Raw genomic sequence first — 17,881 nt, forward strand, 5'->3', positions numbered from 1 at the left:
GGATATAAATGGCCATGAGAAGCACTTACTGTGTTTTCCAGTCTCTTCCTTAAACTTCGCTAATTGCTGAGACTGCCCTTCTGTCACTTACTTTCACTTCAGACTGGGAAATCACTGGCACGTGATGATCTCAGCTGTTACACATCCCTGATATCTCACAACTGATATGAGGCAGTCTCTTTCCAAGCAAAGGCTATGTGGCAAGTGTGTTAATACCACAAGAGATCATAATAAGGCACTATTCTTTAATCACCAGTCTTTACCATCACAGACCAAAAAGAAAATCTCAGTGCTCTCAAAGATCATGATCATTGTAGCCATGACTTTTATAGACACCAGAAGCAATGTGTTTTTCCCCAAGACTGAAGCCCTTATTTTACATGAGAGGACTAGGAGTCTTTTCTCTGTTACTTTAAATAACTTAAACATGAGATCAGCTTTGACATTTTTAGGTTTCTGTACCAAGAAAGGTAGAGGAGGAGTATATAGTAGCTTTTCAAGCCTATAGGCTGCTTCCAAGAAAGCATTCACTATACAAAGTTACAAATTTTTTTAATTTTTTTTTTTAAGATCACATCACATTATTCACTTGAATTAATGCCTCTCAGAAGAGCAAGAAGTGCCAAGAACGCAAGCATGTTGCAAGAGGTGACATGTTTGTTTGTGGGTTTACTCTAAGCATTGATTAGCTTGTTTAAAAAGTAAATGCTTCACAAGAACAATAGGTAAAAAGACAACACTTGCCTATACGCAAGTAGCACACCAAGTTTGGGTGAATGAACACAGTATGTATAGACCGATATTTTCAGTTTCAGGTGACCAACATGAGATATTAAGAAGGACCTCATGTTTCAGAAACCACACTTTCTGTTCAGTAAGAACCACACTTTCTTTAAAAAAGTATCTTGGGTTAAGTAGTGAAATAAACTAGCAAGCCTAAGCCTCTTATCAGTTGTGAAAATTAGGCTTAATGTAATGTTGAAACGTAGGACACCACTCATGAAATTTGAAGATACAGTACAAGCTTCAAGACCTGAAGTTGATGAAAAAAACCATTGATTTCAGCCGAGTCAGAAATTCATCCATACTGTAAAAAACATTACAGGAAGGAAGGGGTGGGGAGGAGAAGACAAAGACATTTTTTCTTTCTACTACTAGGCAATTAATGCCCACATTTTCTAACATGACTATTTAGGCTGGATTAAAAGCTTCACTGAACATGTGCTTCATAGGCAGTGTTTTGGTAAGTAAATTTTAACTTTTAGTGCAATGTCTTTGAATTTTGCCATCCCGAACACCAAAAATGAGCTTTTCTATCCTTCCCTTGAACACAATTTTCCATTGCTACTACGTACCTTTCATCTACAGCCTCCTCATGATCCAACAGAAACAGCACCATTATTTTCAAACAAATAGTACTGATGTTTGCATAACAGATAATATTCCATATTTGTTTTCATCATAGACTCCAATAAAATCAGAGCTGAGCTAAAAATGGAAAGACAAGATGAATCTTCATTTCAGAAAAGCTTTTCAGCACAGTCTGAATAAAATAACATTGAAATGAGAGATATCTTAACTATACCCTGCTCAGCCTCAGTGTCTATTTTAAATCTTTCTTTCCAAAATGCTCCCCTTCTCCCTAAAGCATTGCTTGTTAACCTGTTGTCAGAAATATCTTTAAGTATAACTTTCAGAATCAAAAATATTTTCCCCCTTTTGTATTTTGCCACTATTCTTGCTTGCCCCTCTACAGGGATTATTCAAATATTGATACTCAAATATTAAAATAAATTAATTTTAAAATATTATATTATTAATTATTGAATATAAACTTTCAAAAAGTTTAAACATGCAAAACACTGAAAGGGAAAAAAAAAAAATCAAGAATCCAGAAGACTAATTGAAATAGAAAACTATTTCCCCAGAGCTGACCTTTGGATGAAGACTCACACTCTCTGGGCATTTCCTTTCTGTGTGAAGCACTGCTGAATCCACGTGTCCTGACACGTGTCCCCTCCTTTCCACAGAGCTATTTTGCATTATGTCATTACTGGAATAACATTTGTATACAGACAGTGATCTACATGTGCCAAGGTGGTTTTTTGGCAATCACTACCAATCTTTTAGCCATTTGACTTGTGTGCCAAATGAGACAAACTTAGCCAAATTCCCTTTGACTTTATAGATATTTGCCCTGAAACTCCACATACATCACATAATATGATGATTCTTAGGTCCATTAAAGCTATTTTTAAGTCAATTATTCTTCTGTTTGGCATACCTTAGTACAGCATTTAAGGGACTACCAAAGCTAATGGGTTCAACAGAAAGAAAAAATAAACTTAATCAAATTTGCCCCACAAAAAAATAAATACAGAAGGATTTTTTTTCTTTTCTTAAAAAAACGTACAACTGGACTGCAGAGAGTGTGTAAAGGTGCACAGATTCTCTGAGTGATAATTGAAAGCAGATATTATTTGAAAACAGGATTAAAATGAAGAGCTATGTCATCTTCAAGACAAAAACAGTAGCACAGAAAAAGGCAGACACAATTTTCACCTTAGGAATACAAGCAGAAAGAAGGGGGTTTGTTTATTTTTAGAAAACAAACCAACAAACCCCCTGCACTCCCAGGAGAAACACCACCACACGTCTCCCACTCATCGCACACAACACCAAATGCTTCTTATCCAGTGAAACTTATCTGAAACATTTTCAGTCAACTTTCCAGTTAAATGATAACTTTGAGAAAAAAAAAAAAAACAAAACCAAAAAGATCACCACTAGAAAAAAAACAACAACCAACCAGATAAGTTAAACAACGCAAACCACCACCTCTAATTTGATTAAATACAGATGGTGATTAAGTTGCCAACAAAGGCAAACTGGTTTAGTCTGATTATTAAGCATGTAATCAGATACTCCAGAGAGCTCTAATGTTACCACATAAAGCTTTTATGAAGCTGCATAGCGTTATGTCTTTCAGATGCTACAACAGTAGTAATCAAGTATTTCAGAGCTAAACCTTATGACTCAGACAATGTTTGCTCTATTCAGCTTCATATTAGGTTCTTTCTTCTACATTCTTCCTATTAATCTTGGGCACTCTAAACCAACAGTAATAGGGCAGAGGTCTCCAGAGACAGATCCATGCCTGATACTAGATAAAGAGAACGTTCTCCTGTAGAAACAAAGGGCTGATTAGACACATCGAGAAAAATAAGTCAGCTCACGTGCTTCATTATGAAAATTTATCTAAGCATACTATTATAAGGCTAAATATATTTTTCCTTAAAACAGAGACAAAACCACGCTGTGTTTCAAGGCTATTTCTATTTGCTCTGAAGTAGTCTCAAAAATATGGTGTTGATAATGGTTAACATCAACTAGATCAGCATAGAATTTAGTAGCTATAATCCTATGCTAGTTTTGTTATAAGAAAGCAAGAATTATAAATAGGTAAAAGCAAAGTATAAACTATAATAGTGCAGAATGATTAGACAAAAAACCTGTGCTCTATATAAAGTGATTACTTCATGCTATGACACTAGGAACAATGCTGGCAAATACACTATCTTTCTGATTGTCAGAAAAAAAAAAAAGGTGTTTTCTCTATCCAGAAAAAGATTTTTCACTAGCTTTCCTTAACAAGCCTGTGCAGAAAGACTTTGGCAATTGTTGGAAGTGAATACACTTCAGGAGAGGAAGCTACTAGGTCTCCCAGAACAGTGTTGGCAACATTCATAATAAAAACAAACAAAAAACCAACAAAAGCTGTGAACTTCTACGCTCTTTACTTGATTTCTGTTGTTTCTTGTCCCACACCAGGACATTTTGAATGATAATTAATTTAAATTAATTTACTTATAATTGCTTTAGATTCCACAGATCTCAGCATGTGATGGAGCTTTACTTGAATATATTCTATGTGGGTGGATTTAATGGAAGGATAAGTTTAGTTTGCAATGCCTGTTGTCACATATCTGTGTTTTTCTGCATCAGAATAAGGTACATTAAACAATGACAAACTCATTAACACCTAAATATGGAATTGCTTATTTGGTTTGCCTCTCATTGTCTTAGTGAGAATTTCACTTTGCATGGCAGCATAAGGAAAACAGAAGCAATCACTTCACAGAGAACACTGTGGTCATGTCTTACAGGTTCAGGAGAATACCAGCTTGCCATAGCTCTGTTCCTCACATAGAAGTTTGAGAACCATATCATCTTGGTATTTGAGTATTGTTCTGCTGCATTTGGACACTTTCTGTGGGGCAGGTTTAACTGAAGCTTTGTCTCTTGCATGATCTTAGATCAGCTTATTCCTGTGAAATAAGCATTGAATGACAGAAAAGCTTGTCTTGTGCATAACACCTAGAGCTAGGAGGACTTCCAGAACTGCTCTTATGTTTTACTCCAGAGTCAATTAAAATCAACAAAAATAACCTAAGGACCATGATCCAGAAGTGGAGGCTTCCTGTTTTTCAGCTTACATATCATAAGACTACAGAGTCAGGCATCCTCTTGTCTGCAAAAAGGCACAGGACCAGAAGGAAAGCAATTGTGCTCGTATGCAATAATCCAGTTTCAACATACCTTTTATACTGGTGGTTCTATACTGTCCTTCAACATAGGTTCAGGTTCTTTGAGGTTGAGGACAGTCTGGAGTCTAGGTTTCCTCTTTCCTTGACATAAGGCTATTATATGTGTCCTGGTTCTGGCAAGGACAGAGTTAATTTCACAAGGAGCCAGGACAGGTGACCCAGGCTGGCCGGGGGGGGCTATTCCATACCCTGTGACATCATGCTCACCATAAAAGGGGGCCAGTTGGGCAGAGGGGGGGGTGACCCGTTTTGTTTTTTTTTTTCCGGCACGGTTCCAGGACAGGCTGAGTGTGCGGTCGGTCGGTCTCGGTCGTTGGCTCGGTAAATTGTTATCTGTTGTTACCCATTGTGAATATCTGTTATCAGTACTGTTGTTGATTGTTTCCCTCTCCCTTGCTGTCCCAGTAAACTGCCCTTATCCCAACCCTCGAGGCTTTGCCGTTGTTTTCCCGTTCTCCCCGTCCTGCTGGGGGAGGGGTGGGTGAGCGGCCGCGTGGCACCCAGCTACCGGCTGGGCCTAAACCACGACAGTCCTTTTTGGCGCCCAACGTGGGGCTCGAGGGGTTGTGATAAGGACAAGTCTGACCCAAGTGTGTTAAAACAAAATTGTTATAAGAATTTATAATGTTCTTGAAACAGTTGCTGGTCATAATGCTGTTCTGTTTGGTCACATGGCTCTGGCTTGTAAACCCAAGTTTACTCTATGTAATCCCTGTGGTGCTGTTTATCACCTCTGGGAGAGGGGTTTATGTTCTCTTATTGTTGTAGTGTGTGATAATGGCTTATGATAAGATACCATCGACAGTCATGAGTCTGAGCTGGTACTTGTACATAGCATTTCAGTCAGGCCCGTACCTTGGTCAGTATCTTTCAGAATTGATTAATAATCGCACCCAATCTATGGGGAAGACAGGGGGGGATACCTTCTCCCACTCTTTCACCTCCCCTGTTCCCTTTTGGTTGATTACAACAATTTTTGAGAATTTTGAATACCCTTGGAATGTTCAGGCCAGTATATTGCTATTGCTAGGTCTCCTGAATGTTTTCCAACTCCTGTTCAGGGTTAGCAAAAATTGTTTCAAGAATACCACCCAGGGATTTTCCCCAAGGCTGAATGGTCAGGGCTGGCACGGCATGTGGGAGAGTATGGGTGGGTATCTAGAGACCTTCTCACCCCCAATGGTTTGGAGCTTCACCCCCGAACAACTGCAAGACCCTCATAAAATGGTAGAATATTTGAAAGGAAAATGCTGTGGGGATTCTAAGGAGACACAACTTACCGCGCTGTGCTGGGCCCTGGCCACAATCTATCAAACACTGCTTGATAGTAGACAGCACCATCCAGAGGGGGAGAGCGGATCCTCAGGCACTGCAGCTGCCCAGACCCCCGCAACAGGCACTGCAGCTGCCCAGACCCCCACAACAGGCACTATAGCCGAGCCAAAAGATCAACCCATACCAGTATCGGTCGCCCCTATACACAAAAAGAAATACACAAGGAAATCGGTTCGCTTAGTGAAAGATGATGAACCGGGACCATCACGAGAACCAGAAGAAGAGCCAGAACCAGAAGTGATCACCAGATCCCTGTCCCTGAGTGAGCTGTGAGATATGCGGAAAGATTTCAGCCACCTTCCAGGGGAGCACATAATTACCTGGCTGCTCCGCTGCTGGGATAACGGGGCCAGTAGCCTGGAACTGGAGGGCAGGGAGGCCAAGCAGCTGGGATCCTTGTCTAGGGAAGGGGGCATTGACAAGGCAGTTGGGAAGAAGGCGCAGGCCCTCAGCCTCTGGAGGCGACTCCTGTCAAGTGTGAGGGAAAGGTATCCTTTCAGCGAAGATGTTGTATGTCGGCCAGGCAAGTGGACCACTATGGAGAGAGGTATCCAATATCTGAGGGAATTAGCTGTGCGGGAAATGGTTTATTATGATCCGGACAATGCACAGTTGCCCGCAGACCCCGATGAAGTCCAGTGTACCCGACCCATGTGGCGAAAATTTGTACGAAGTGCACCATCATCGTACGCCAACTCACTGGCAGTCATCGACTGGAAGAGTGAAGAGGCACCCACAGTGGACGAAGTGGCTGGCCGACTCCGGCAATATGAAGAGAGCCTTTCTTCCTCCCTTGTCTCAGCTGTGGAGAAACTGTCCCAGGATGTCCGGCAACTCAAAGAGGATATATCGTACTCCCCACCTGTACAGACCCGTATTTCAGCTGTTAGGAGTAAGCGTTTTTCTGCTCCGGAGAGGGGATATGGAGCATACACACCACGAGGTACCCTGTGGTTTTACCTGCGTGACCACGGAGAAGACATGAGGAAATGGGATGGGAAGCCTACCTCAATCTTGCGGGCACGCGTACATGAGCTACAAGGCAAGACAGCTGTACAAAGGGACTCTTCCAGAAAGAATGCTGCTCCAGTTTCCACCGGGCAGCCCCCCAGATCAAGTGGAAGGCCTGATTGCACTTATGATCCTCTTGAAGGGACTTCTAAGTCCTTTCTGCAAGAGATGAGTAGTGAATATGATGAGCAGGATTAGAGGGGCCCTGCCTCCAGCCAGGTGGAGGAAAGGGACAATAGGGTTTATTGGACTGTGTGGATCCGATGGCCTGGCACATCGGACCCACAAGAGTACAAAGCCCTAGTGGACACTGGTGCACAGTGTACCCTAATGCCATCGAGTTATGAAGGGGTGGAACCGATATCTATTTCTGGTGTGACAGGGGGATCCCAACAGTTGACTCTGTTGGAGGCTGAAGTAAGTCTAACTGGGAATGAGTGGCAAAAGCACCCCATTGTGACTGGGCCAGAGGCTCCGTGCATCCTGGGCATAGACTACCTCCGGAAAGGATATTTCAAAGACCCAAAAGGCTACCGGTGGGCTTTTGGAATAGCCGCCTTGGAAGCGGAGGAAATTGAAACGTTGTCTAGTTTGCCCGGTCTCTTGGAGGACCCTTCTGTTGTAGGGCTGCTGAGGGTTGAAGAGCAACAGGTGCCGATTGCTACCACAGCTGTGCACTGGCGGCAATACCGCACCAACAGAGACTCCCTGGTTCCCATCCACAAGCTCATTCGTCAACTGGAGGGTCAGGGAGTGATCAGCAGAACCCGCTCACCCTTTAACAGTCCCATATGGCCAGTGCGGAAGTCCAATGGAGAGTGGAGGCTGACGGTAGACTATCGTGGCCTGAATGAAGTCACACCGCCAATGAGTGCTGCCGTGCCAGACATGCTGGAGCTTCAATATGAACTGGAGTCAAAGGCAGCCAAATGGTATGCCACAATTGATATAGCTAATGCATTTTTCTCGATCCCTTTGGCAGCAGAGTGCAGGCCACAGTTTGCCTTCACTTGGAGGGGCGTCCAGTACACCTGGAATCGACTGCCCCAGGGGTGGAAACACAGCCCCACCATTTGTCATGGACTGATCCAGACTGCACTAGAAAAGGGTGAAGCCCCAGAGCACCTGCAATACATTGATGACATCATTGTATGGGGCAACTCAGCAGAGGAAGTTTCTGAGAAAGGGAAGAAAATAATCCAAATCCTGCTGCAGGCTGGCTTTGCCATAAAACGAAGTAAGGTGAAGGGGCCTGCGCAGGAAATCCTGTTTTTAGGAATAAGGTGGCATGATGGGCGGCGTCAGATCCCAGTGGATATTATCAACAAAATAGCAGCCATGTCTCCACCAACCAACAAAAAGGAAACACAGGCCTTCTTAGGTGTTGTGGGTTTCTGAAGAATGCACATTCCGAATTACAGTCTAATAGTAAGCCCTCTCTACCATGTAACCCGGAAGAAGAATGATTTCAAATGGGGCCCTGAGCAACGACAAGCTTTTGAACAAATTAAACAAGAAATAGTTCATGCTGTAGCTCTTGGGCCAGTCCGGGCAGGACCAGATGTAAAAAATGTGTTGTACACTGCAGCCGGGGAGAATGGCCCTACCTGGAGTCTCTGGCAGAAAGCACCAGGGGAGACTCGAGGTCGACCCCTGGGGTTTTGGAGTCGGGGATATAGAGGATCCGAGGGCCACTACACTCCAACGGAAAAGGAGATATTGGCAGCCTATGAAGGGGTTCGAGCTGCTTCAGAGGTGATTGGCACTGAAGCACAGCTCCTCTTGGCACCCCGACTGCCAGTGCTGGGCTGGATGTTCAAAGAGAGGGCTCCTTCTACACATCATGCAACCGATGCTACGTGGAGCAAGTGGGTTGCACTGATTACACAGCAGGCTCGAATAGGAAGCCCCAGTCGTCCAGGAATTCTGGAAGTGATCACAGACTGGCCAGAAGGGAAAGATTTCGGAATGTCACCAGAGGAGGAGGTGACACGTGCTGAAGAAGCCCCACCGTATAATAAACTAACAGAAGATGAGAAACCATATGCTCTCTTCACTGATGGGTCCTGCCGCATCATGGGAAAGCATTGAAGGTGGAAGGCCGCTGTATGGAGTCCTACACGGCGAGTTGCAGAAGCTGCTGAAGGACAAGGTGAATCGAGCCAGTTTGCAGAGATGAAAGCCATCCAGCTGGCTTTAGATATTGCTGAAAGAGAAAAGTGGCCAACACTGTACCTCTATACTGACTCATGGATGGTGGCCAATGCCCTGTGGGGGTGGTTACAGCAGTGGAAGCGGAGCAACTGGCAACGCAGAGGCAAACCCATCTGGGCTGCCCCATTGTGGCAAGATATTGCTGCCCGGCTAGAGAAGCTAGTTGTAAAGGTAGGTCATGTAGATGCCCATGTACCCAAGAGTCGGGCCACTGAGGAACATCGGAACAACCAGCAGGTGGATCAGGCTGCCAAGATTGAAGTGGCTCAGGTGGATTTGGACTGGCAGTGTAAGGGTGAATTATTTATAGCTGGGTGGGCCCATGACACCTCGGGCCATCAAGGAAGAGATGCAACATATAGATGGGCCCGTGATCGAGGGGTGGACTTGAGCATGGACGCCATCTCACAGGTCATCCATCAATGTGAAACATGCGCTGTAATCAAGCAAGCCAAGCGGGTAAAACCTCTGTGGTATGGAGGCCGATGGTTGAAATATAAATATGGGGAAGCATGGCAAATCGACTACATCACGCTCCCACAAAGCCGCCAAGGCAAGCGTTATGTTCTTACAATGGTGGAAGTAACCACTGGATGGCTGGAAACATATCCTGTGCCCCATGCCACTGCCCGGAACACCATCCTGGGTCTTGAAAAGCAAGTCCTGTGGTGACATGGCACCCCAGAGAGAATTGAGTCAGACAGTGGGACTCATTTCCGGAACAACCTCATAGACACCTGGGCCAAAGAGCATGGCATTGAGTGGGTGTATCACATCCCCTATCATGCACCAGCCTCTGGGAAAATTGAAAGGTACAATGGACTGCTAAAAACTACCCTGAGAGCAATGGGTGGTGGGACCCTCAAACACTGGGACACACATTTAGCAAAGGCCACCTGGTTAGTTAACACTAGGGGATCTGCCAATCGAGCTGGCCCTGCCCAATCAAAATTACCACGCCCAGTAGAAGGGGATAAAGTTCCTGTAGTGCGCATGAAAAATATGTTGGGTAAAACGGTTTGGGTTATCCCTGCTTCAGGCAAAGGCAAGCCCATCTCCGGGATTGCTTTTGCTCAGGGACCAGGGTGCACTTGGTGGGTGATGAGAAAGGATGGGGAAATCCGGTGTGTACCCCAAGGGGATTTGATTTTGGGTGAAAATAGCCAATAAAATTAAATTGCATGATGTTAATAGCTATATACTGTATCAATGGTATGACCATAAGAATCACCCAAAACTAATGAAGGATGGACTTTGGAACTAGAACTGACTTCAACTGGTGCCCAGGAACTTCATCGAAAAATCACATCTTTGACGTCCAGACTGCGAGCCTGGACCACATCAGATACACCAGCCGTGAAAAAACTGTGGATGGAGCGTGCAACAATCCAGCAGCACGCACCATTGTTCCTGCTCTGAGAGACTGTAATGGCAGATGGAACCCAAAGCCACGGACTAAATGAACTCGATGGACACTTTAGAGCGATGGCCCATGGAATAAGAGAATAGCGTCTGTGAAATAATCTGGGCATGACGTAGATGGTATGGAATAAGGGGTGGATAATGTCCTGGTTCTGGCAAGGACAGAGTTAATTTCACAAGGAGCCAGGACAGGTGACCCAGGCTGGCCGGGGGGGCTATTCCATACCATGTGACATCATGCTTACCATAAAAGGGGGCTAGTCGGGCAGAGGGGGGGCGGCACTTTTTTTTTTTTTTCGGCGCGGTTCTGGGACGGGCTGAGTGTGCGGTCGGTCATTCGTTGGCTCGGTAAATTGTTATCTGTTGTTACCCATTGTTAATATCTGTTATCAGTACTGTTGTTGATTGTTTCCCTCTCCCTTGCTGTTTCAGTAAACTGCCCTTATCCCAACCCTTGAGGCTTTGCCGTTGTTTTCCCGTTCTCCCCGTCCTGCTGGGGGAGGGGTGAGTGAGCGGCCGCGTGGCACCCAGCTACCGGCTGGGCCTAAACCACGACAATATGGAAGATGAGCAATGAGATTCTTTTCTTCCCTATCTCCACATAGGAGGTATTAAACTAAACTCAGACCCTGAGTCAGGACAGTTAGATGTATAGGGACACCTGGTAAATCAACAGATCTCTTTGAATCATAGAAAAACTTTGGCTGGAGGGGACATCTGAAGACCATCAAGTCCATCAACCGCTTGCTCAAAGCTAGGCTAACCTCAAATTTCAGTCTGGTTGCTCAGGGCTCCAGCTGAATTTTGAGCATCTCCAAGGAACCTGGAGGTTCCCCAGGCACTTTGGACAACCCATATCAGTGCTAAACTATTCTTGCACTGAAAGATTTCCCTTTCATATAGTTGGAATTTCTCTCATTGCCACTTGTGACCATTGCCACCTACCCTTTTGCTGTACACCTCCAAGAAAAGTCTATGCCATCTCCATAACCCTTCCTTAGGTAGTGCAGTTAAATGTCCTTGTAGTGTCTTCTCCATACAAAACAAACTGAGTTCCCTCAGCCCCTGCTCATACATCATGTGCTCCTGCCTCATAATGGTTTTGGTAGCCTCCACTAAACTTCAGTTGGTATCCGTATCCCTTTTGTACCGAGGGGTCCAAATGACTGCGATGGCAAACTGCTGCCCTCATCCTTAGTGAGTTTAGGATCACAGAGTCCTAGTTACCAGATCATAAACAGTCTTAGATGAGAGACAGATGGTACGCACATAGAAAGAGTCTGGCCAGCAGTTCTAGATGCTTATAGTTTTTAAGTAAAATAGGAAAGATTACCATCCTGAATTCAGTCTCCTAAAAGGTACATGTAGTTCCCAGATCTTTTCTTGGCTCGAAAGCCCAGTCTCATTAAAAGCACTATAGAAGCAAAGGGTACTGTTTGACAGAAACATTGTTTAATCCATGATTAGTGAGTTTAAAAAGTTGTCACTATCACCATGTCATAGGTGAAATACAACCCTCAACTTATACACACAACTGAATCTTGGCAAGACAATTCCCTGACATTAGTTTGACCTACTCTAGACTTGCTCATTCCTAATATATAATACAAGTAACTAGATATTTTCCTTTTAATCATACATCTGCACAGAGTTTATAAAATCAGACTTTAGCTCTCTACTTTCTGGAGGATAACAGCTCAGTTATTGTATTGTATCCTAGTACATTCAAAACGTTAACATTAGAGGCCAAAGCCATTAATCTGCAAAAGATTGATCTACAACCCTAATCCATAAAGGATGACAACTCTGACTCTTCACAAGGCAATCTGTCCTCTCAGCTTGTGGTCTCAGGCAGAGACTACCTAGATATCTGGTCACAGGCATAAAACTTAAGCAGACTGCCTGCATGAACCAGGCACTGAAGGATCCAACTGAGATCGAGACAGCATGTTTTAAATTACAGTCTGTGTAATTAGGCACAGTAAAGGCCATCTTCTCTTCTGGAGAAAGACCTGTTAATTACTTTGCTGTCTGCCTATTGCTGCCATTTCTTGTCCTGAAGGACAAGCTGCCCTTTACCTCTTTCTCTCCCCTCTGCTCAGACTTCAGACTATTTCCTCTTTGGAAAAAGGGACCAATATCTACTCCTCCCCTCCACAGATCCTAATATTCAATTAGAAACATGCCCCTTGATATTTTTTAAGCCCAAAACAGTGCTACAGATTGAGTAACCATTAAGATTTGATTAATTAAGGTTGCAGAAAGTAGAAGTATAATCTGATATAAAATTAATGCAAAGTGTTCTCAGGGTACCAGCTTTAATTAACTTTACTGGAGAATTTTCACTGGTTGAATTCTCATCAGATTCTACCCATACAGTCAAAAATGTTTAATTTCTCAAGAGAAGATGAAGATTTGCATATTTAACTCCCAAATTTGCAAGAACACACATTATTTGGCCTCGAGCTTGGTGATAGCTGAAAGAGAAACATGGCTATGTATTTTGCTACTAATATTATACTATTTAATTCTATTCTATCTAATAAAGTCTTACACATACATCTTATCTACAAGCTGGGTAGCACACTACAGAAGGCAGAATGATGATCTCCATCATGAACTGGCACATAAGAGAAAGCTTTAGGAATATGCAGGGCAAGCAGGCATTGAAATAAGATCTTATTTTAAAATCAATTTTTGAAGTATTAAAATAAGTAGTAAGAAATTTCATTTGTTAGAATCTGGAAGAAACATCATAATGCATTTTTGCAGTGAAGTTTCCTCATTAATATACTGCAATTATGAACTTTTAAAGCCTTTGAGTCAGTTTGGTTTTGAAGTATGAATTTGTAAAAGAAGCTAGGAAAGAAAAGCAATAAATGTATAGTATGAAGCAATCATTGGACATATGGTCCAGAGCACAGAGCTGACCTTCATCTCTGTACTTTGAGAGACAACAAAAAGAAAGGGGAGGGGTATGAGAACAGAGTGAGCTGGAACTGCTAGAAGCTGAAGACAAAGGATTCTACAAAGGCAACTCTCACATGGAGTTCTGGACACAGCACTGAAAAACAAGTAGTTTATAAATTAAAGGATTTTTTTGTTGGTTTATGTTTTTAAAAACTGCTTCTCAGAGACTCCTCAGAAGATCTTACTCATTATAATTGGTGACCTTTTTTCGCCTTGTATTTCTCATGCTATTTTCAATAATTAATTTGAAAGACCCAGTCAGCATCCTCTGACTGCAACTTATACAAGGGGTTCTCTTCATGCTACTAGATAACACGCATATAGCGCAGCTGGCAGTCTTCTGTTTTCACAGTGGTCAAGTCTTCATAATATCTACTGCAAGAGAAGCAGGGGAAGATAATGTGACATTATGCCCCCCTCTTGATTTTTAGGCAACATGCTGATGTCTGGAAGAATCTTACCTTGTTGTAGATGAAACAAAGAGCTGTAATTAAGAACAGTCTGTACCAAAGTTCAAAATGCAAAAAGACAAATAAAACAAAGTTCATATTATCCAGTACAAAGTAAAAAGAATGAAGACACACAATGTAATCACAAGGAATTAATGAGGTGTAAAACATTGAAGTGAGGCAAAGTGATGAGTCATATGGAAAGAAACAGAAATGCTCAGGTTTAGTGTTTCAACAGTTTCATAGTTTTCCAGCAAGAAAGTAATCATTTTGATCACTTTGGTGGATTTAATACATAAATTTGCAATGAACATGAAGACAGATGCATTACATATAAACAGCTAAAAAACCCACTAGTCATCCCGGTCTTTAAGATGGCCTGGTAGAACTCTTAATCCTCTTTGTGCTGTCTTTGACTTCCTCTAACAAACATGCTTAGTAAGCCTTATGAAGAGGTATTTTAGGGTACTGTTGACAAATTTCCTATATTTAAACAACATTCTGACTACCAACACTTTTGAACAAGTAAACTTAATTTGCGTTTCCTTGGTTTCAAAGTTTTATTTTAAGAGAAAGATTGAATGTTTGTATGTTAAGTTATCAATAGGAAAACAATTTTTTCCATTGGTAAAATATGGAAGATGTACGAACTCTTTTTCTACTGTAGAAAAAACTTCCCCTTTGCTTTTTTTTTTTTTTTGGGGGGGGAGGGAGGAAAAAGGTAAGGAAACACCCACAAATATTGCAGACCATTGCAGAGACTAAGCAAGAAAGGGAAAACCAGATACTCATTGTCAGATAGAGATACTAATCAGTATTTTCTGAGCAGGCGAGACTCTTGTAACTACGCCATCTTTTAGAAATCTTTTCACAGTGAACCCAGAATGAACCCAGAAGCAGCTGCTTACAGTCTGGGCCAGTAATGATTGAAAGACCACCATGAACTTGTTGGGAAGACATTCATCACACCTATATGACAGGTATAAAAAAGTTCCAGTGGGTATGACATAGGTATGAACTTAACACATGACCATATGTTCTGATGTTACTATCCACCACCACATTGCCTGGCATCTGGAACTAACTAGCAAACCTGACAGGTAACATACAAAAGGTGTTTGAGTTGGCAGACATGAAATAGCATTAACTTCAGTATTGACTGACTAAAATACACTATTAAGCCTATTTCCTTTAGCCAAACTTGTAACCTCCAAAATATATAAAGCCAGCCTGTCAGGGTCTTTTTGACAGGATCTTTTTTCATTAACCACCAGTGATTTGCATTAATTATAATCCTGTCCTTCCAAGCTGTGAGAAGTATATCACTTTTTCTGCTGTTTTGCCTGGGATTCATATCAGAACAATTGCCCTTGGTAACTAAGTCATTATATTTACCATTTTTTATAAAAGATATTATATTAGCTTTCTTTAGACTCCTGTAATTTCCTTGCTATTCCAAAATATTCAAGTGAAGAGTACAGAAGCATGGAAGAAGGAATGCTGAACAGTTTAATTTAAAGTTGTGTGGCACTGTTGGGTTTTTTTTTTTGAGCAAGTTTACCCAATATAAGCACAGTAACAGAAACAGACTAGCAAATTGGTCACAGATGTCGTTACAAGATGAGAAGGATGCCATAGAAGTTCCACAGAAATAAACTGAGTTCTTCAAAGGCTTGTAGAAAAGTCTCCCTTGCAGATGAAAATGCTTTCCTGCCTATGTCTTCTCCTAAGAAGCTCAAGGAAGGAGACAAAACTATTTCAGTTATATGAAGTATCTTGTCAGAAAGGCACTTCAAATAGTGAAGACCACAAATGACAAGTTGGTAAACTACTTTCTTTCTGAAATGGGTTATTTGAAGTAAAGCCATTTTAGCTCCCTCAAAGCATCTGGCAGAACATTTGCAAGTTGAGAAAAGCCTCACATGTGTAAATATGTACTTTTCATTCTGCTTCAGACAGATGAGAAAGCACCAAGCATATCGTGTTTCCACGTTGGAAATAGAAATTACTTGCTAAAACAGGTATTTTCATCAGAAGACTAGGGCTAAGCCGTACTGCCTGAGAGATCCTGCTGGAGCTGCTCCAGCAAATAAAAGAGCTGGAGTACTGCTCAGTGCAGGTAGTAGAGTAGCTTCTGTCATTTTGAGATGAGAAGAAACTCAAAAAAAAAGCTTGCCTGCAGAAAAAGCAGCAAAACATGCCAGTCAATGAGACTAAAAAAAGAGATCCCGGTTACATTAAAGTTGCATGTTTGATGAGTACTTTGCAGACTTGTCATGATTAAATGTCAGGATGAGACCTAGACATTCCCATTCTCTGCCTCATCATTCCAGTTTCCATGGAAAGGACATGTACTTGTGCACAGTCCAAGTAGGTGTGCTGTGGATGATCCAAGTGCAGATGGTGAGGCACTCAGCTTGGCATTTTAGAGCTTATTCCAGTCTTGGTTTATTCCTCTTGTGTTCAGAGACAAAAGGATTTTCAGAGGGTGGCAAAGGATCCTTCAGGAGTAACTGGTTATTGTCAGATATACTTGTGTGCAGATTTTCCAGGTGAAACCAATCAAATGACTACAAAAGCAAGAATGTGTTTTTGCTGAGTTCTATGTGAAGCTCTTAAAGCAGTCAGTAAATAGGGAAGGAGAGACAAAGAGAAAGTGACCTATGTTCTGCTTTGGTTATGTTTTGAACAATAAAGCGCTTGAAGGAAGATGACTTGAATTAAACTTGTGAATAGTTAGCCGTCTCAGTTAACAGACAAGCCAGCAGTCAGCAAGGCCTTGCATGCAGCTTCTTTATTTATAGACACACATGGATACTGACTTCATCTATGTCTCACTCTCAGATGTCATCCATGCCACCTTAAATAACCAACAATTCTAATCAAATATGTCTAAAACCATACTCAACAGTAGGAGAGAAGAGACCCTTTTCACAGACAGCTGGTTATGGGGAGGTGCATAACAGCCACTTCAACAATTTTTCTTTACTCTATCCTTAATAGGCTTCTTTTCTATCTCTCTTTATACTTGATCACTTGTAAACTGAAGACCTCTGATTTAATGCTTTCAGTAGCTGAAAGGATTTGAAGAATCTTCTCTTCTGATTCCCATTTTACATGTTAACTTCCCACAATTAATGCCTCTTTCTTTAGCTTGCTTTTAACTTTCAAAGGCTGCTCCTGCATGAAGTAAACCCTTATGCTTTGCTATTTAATCCTACTGAATCTTTTCATGCTTCCCTGAATACTTTTTCATTTAGTGATACATCAGCTGGGTTGAATATAAACTGCCTCCATGCCAAGTGTAAGATTTTAGCTTTAAATGAGCTGGTTAGTTGGAGAGAAAAGTAGGAACCTAAAAGAAAACCAAACCAAAACAAAAAACCCAACACAGATGCCTTTGTTCCTTAGTTTGTAAGAAGTCTCTATGCCCAAACCATACAATAGAAGCACCTCACTACCACCCAAATACATACACAAGCAGAAAAGAAAAAGGAGAGGAAAAGTTCCGAGTAGAGATTACAGCTACCTTTACTTCTGGTTACTCAAATTTTGCTATTACTGTCTTTATAAAAGGAGCCACTTGTTCCTTTATGTTGGTCTCAGACTCATTAGTTCCACAGAGAAGGCACTTTGTGTGGAGGAGGAAGGAAAAACTCACTCACTGGACAAACTACTGACATATCAACATTAGTATGCATGTAGAAATATTAAGTTTTTAAGTCCTATATTTGACTTACCCAGAAAGACCCTCACTACATCCACCCTCCCATTCTTCTGGTGACAGTTAACTCCTATTCATTTTATCCTTTCCAACCTGTCCACATCCATGTCCTTACTTACACAAGAATGTCTTAAGAGATACAACCCTTG

The 17,881-nt window shown here is 42.1% G+C and overlaps 1 protein-coding gene across 4 annotated transcripts in view; it reads right to left on the reverse strand.

Moving 5' to 3' along the window:
- PKIA (cAMP-dependent protein kinase inhibitor alpha) overlaps window positions 1–17,881 on the reverse strand; it is a 52,856-nt gene that overhangs the window by 24,388 nt on the left and 10,587 nt on the right. The window contains exon 1 of one of the 4 annotated variants that reach the window (XM_054818453.1): window positions 1,356–1,488. The exons of the other annotated variants lie outside the window; for them this stretch is intronic. The gene's annotated coding sequence lies outside the window, so the exon portion shown is untranslated. Of the gene's footprint in view, window positions 1–1,355; window positions 1,489–17,881 lie in introns of those variants that run through there. 4 annotated transcript variants of the gene reach the window in all.

This window comes from Grus americana, chromosome 2, assembly GCF_028858705.1.
Source record: "Grus americana isolate bGruAme1 chromosome 2, bGruAme1.mat, whole genome shotgun sequence".
NCBI lineage: Eukaryota > Metazoa > Chordata > Aves > Gruiformes > Gruidae > Grus > Grus americana.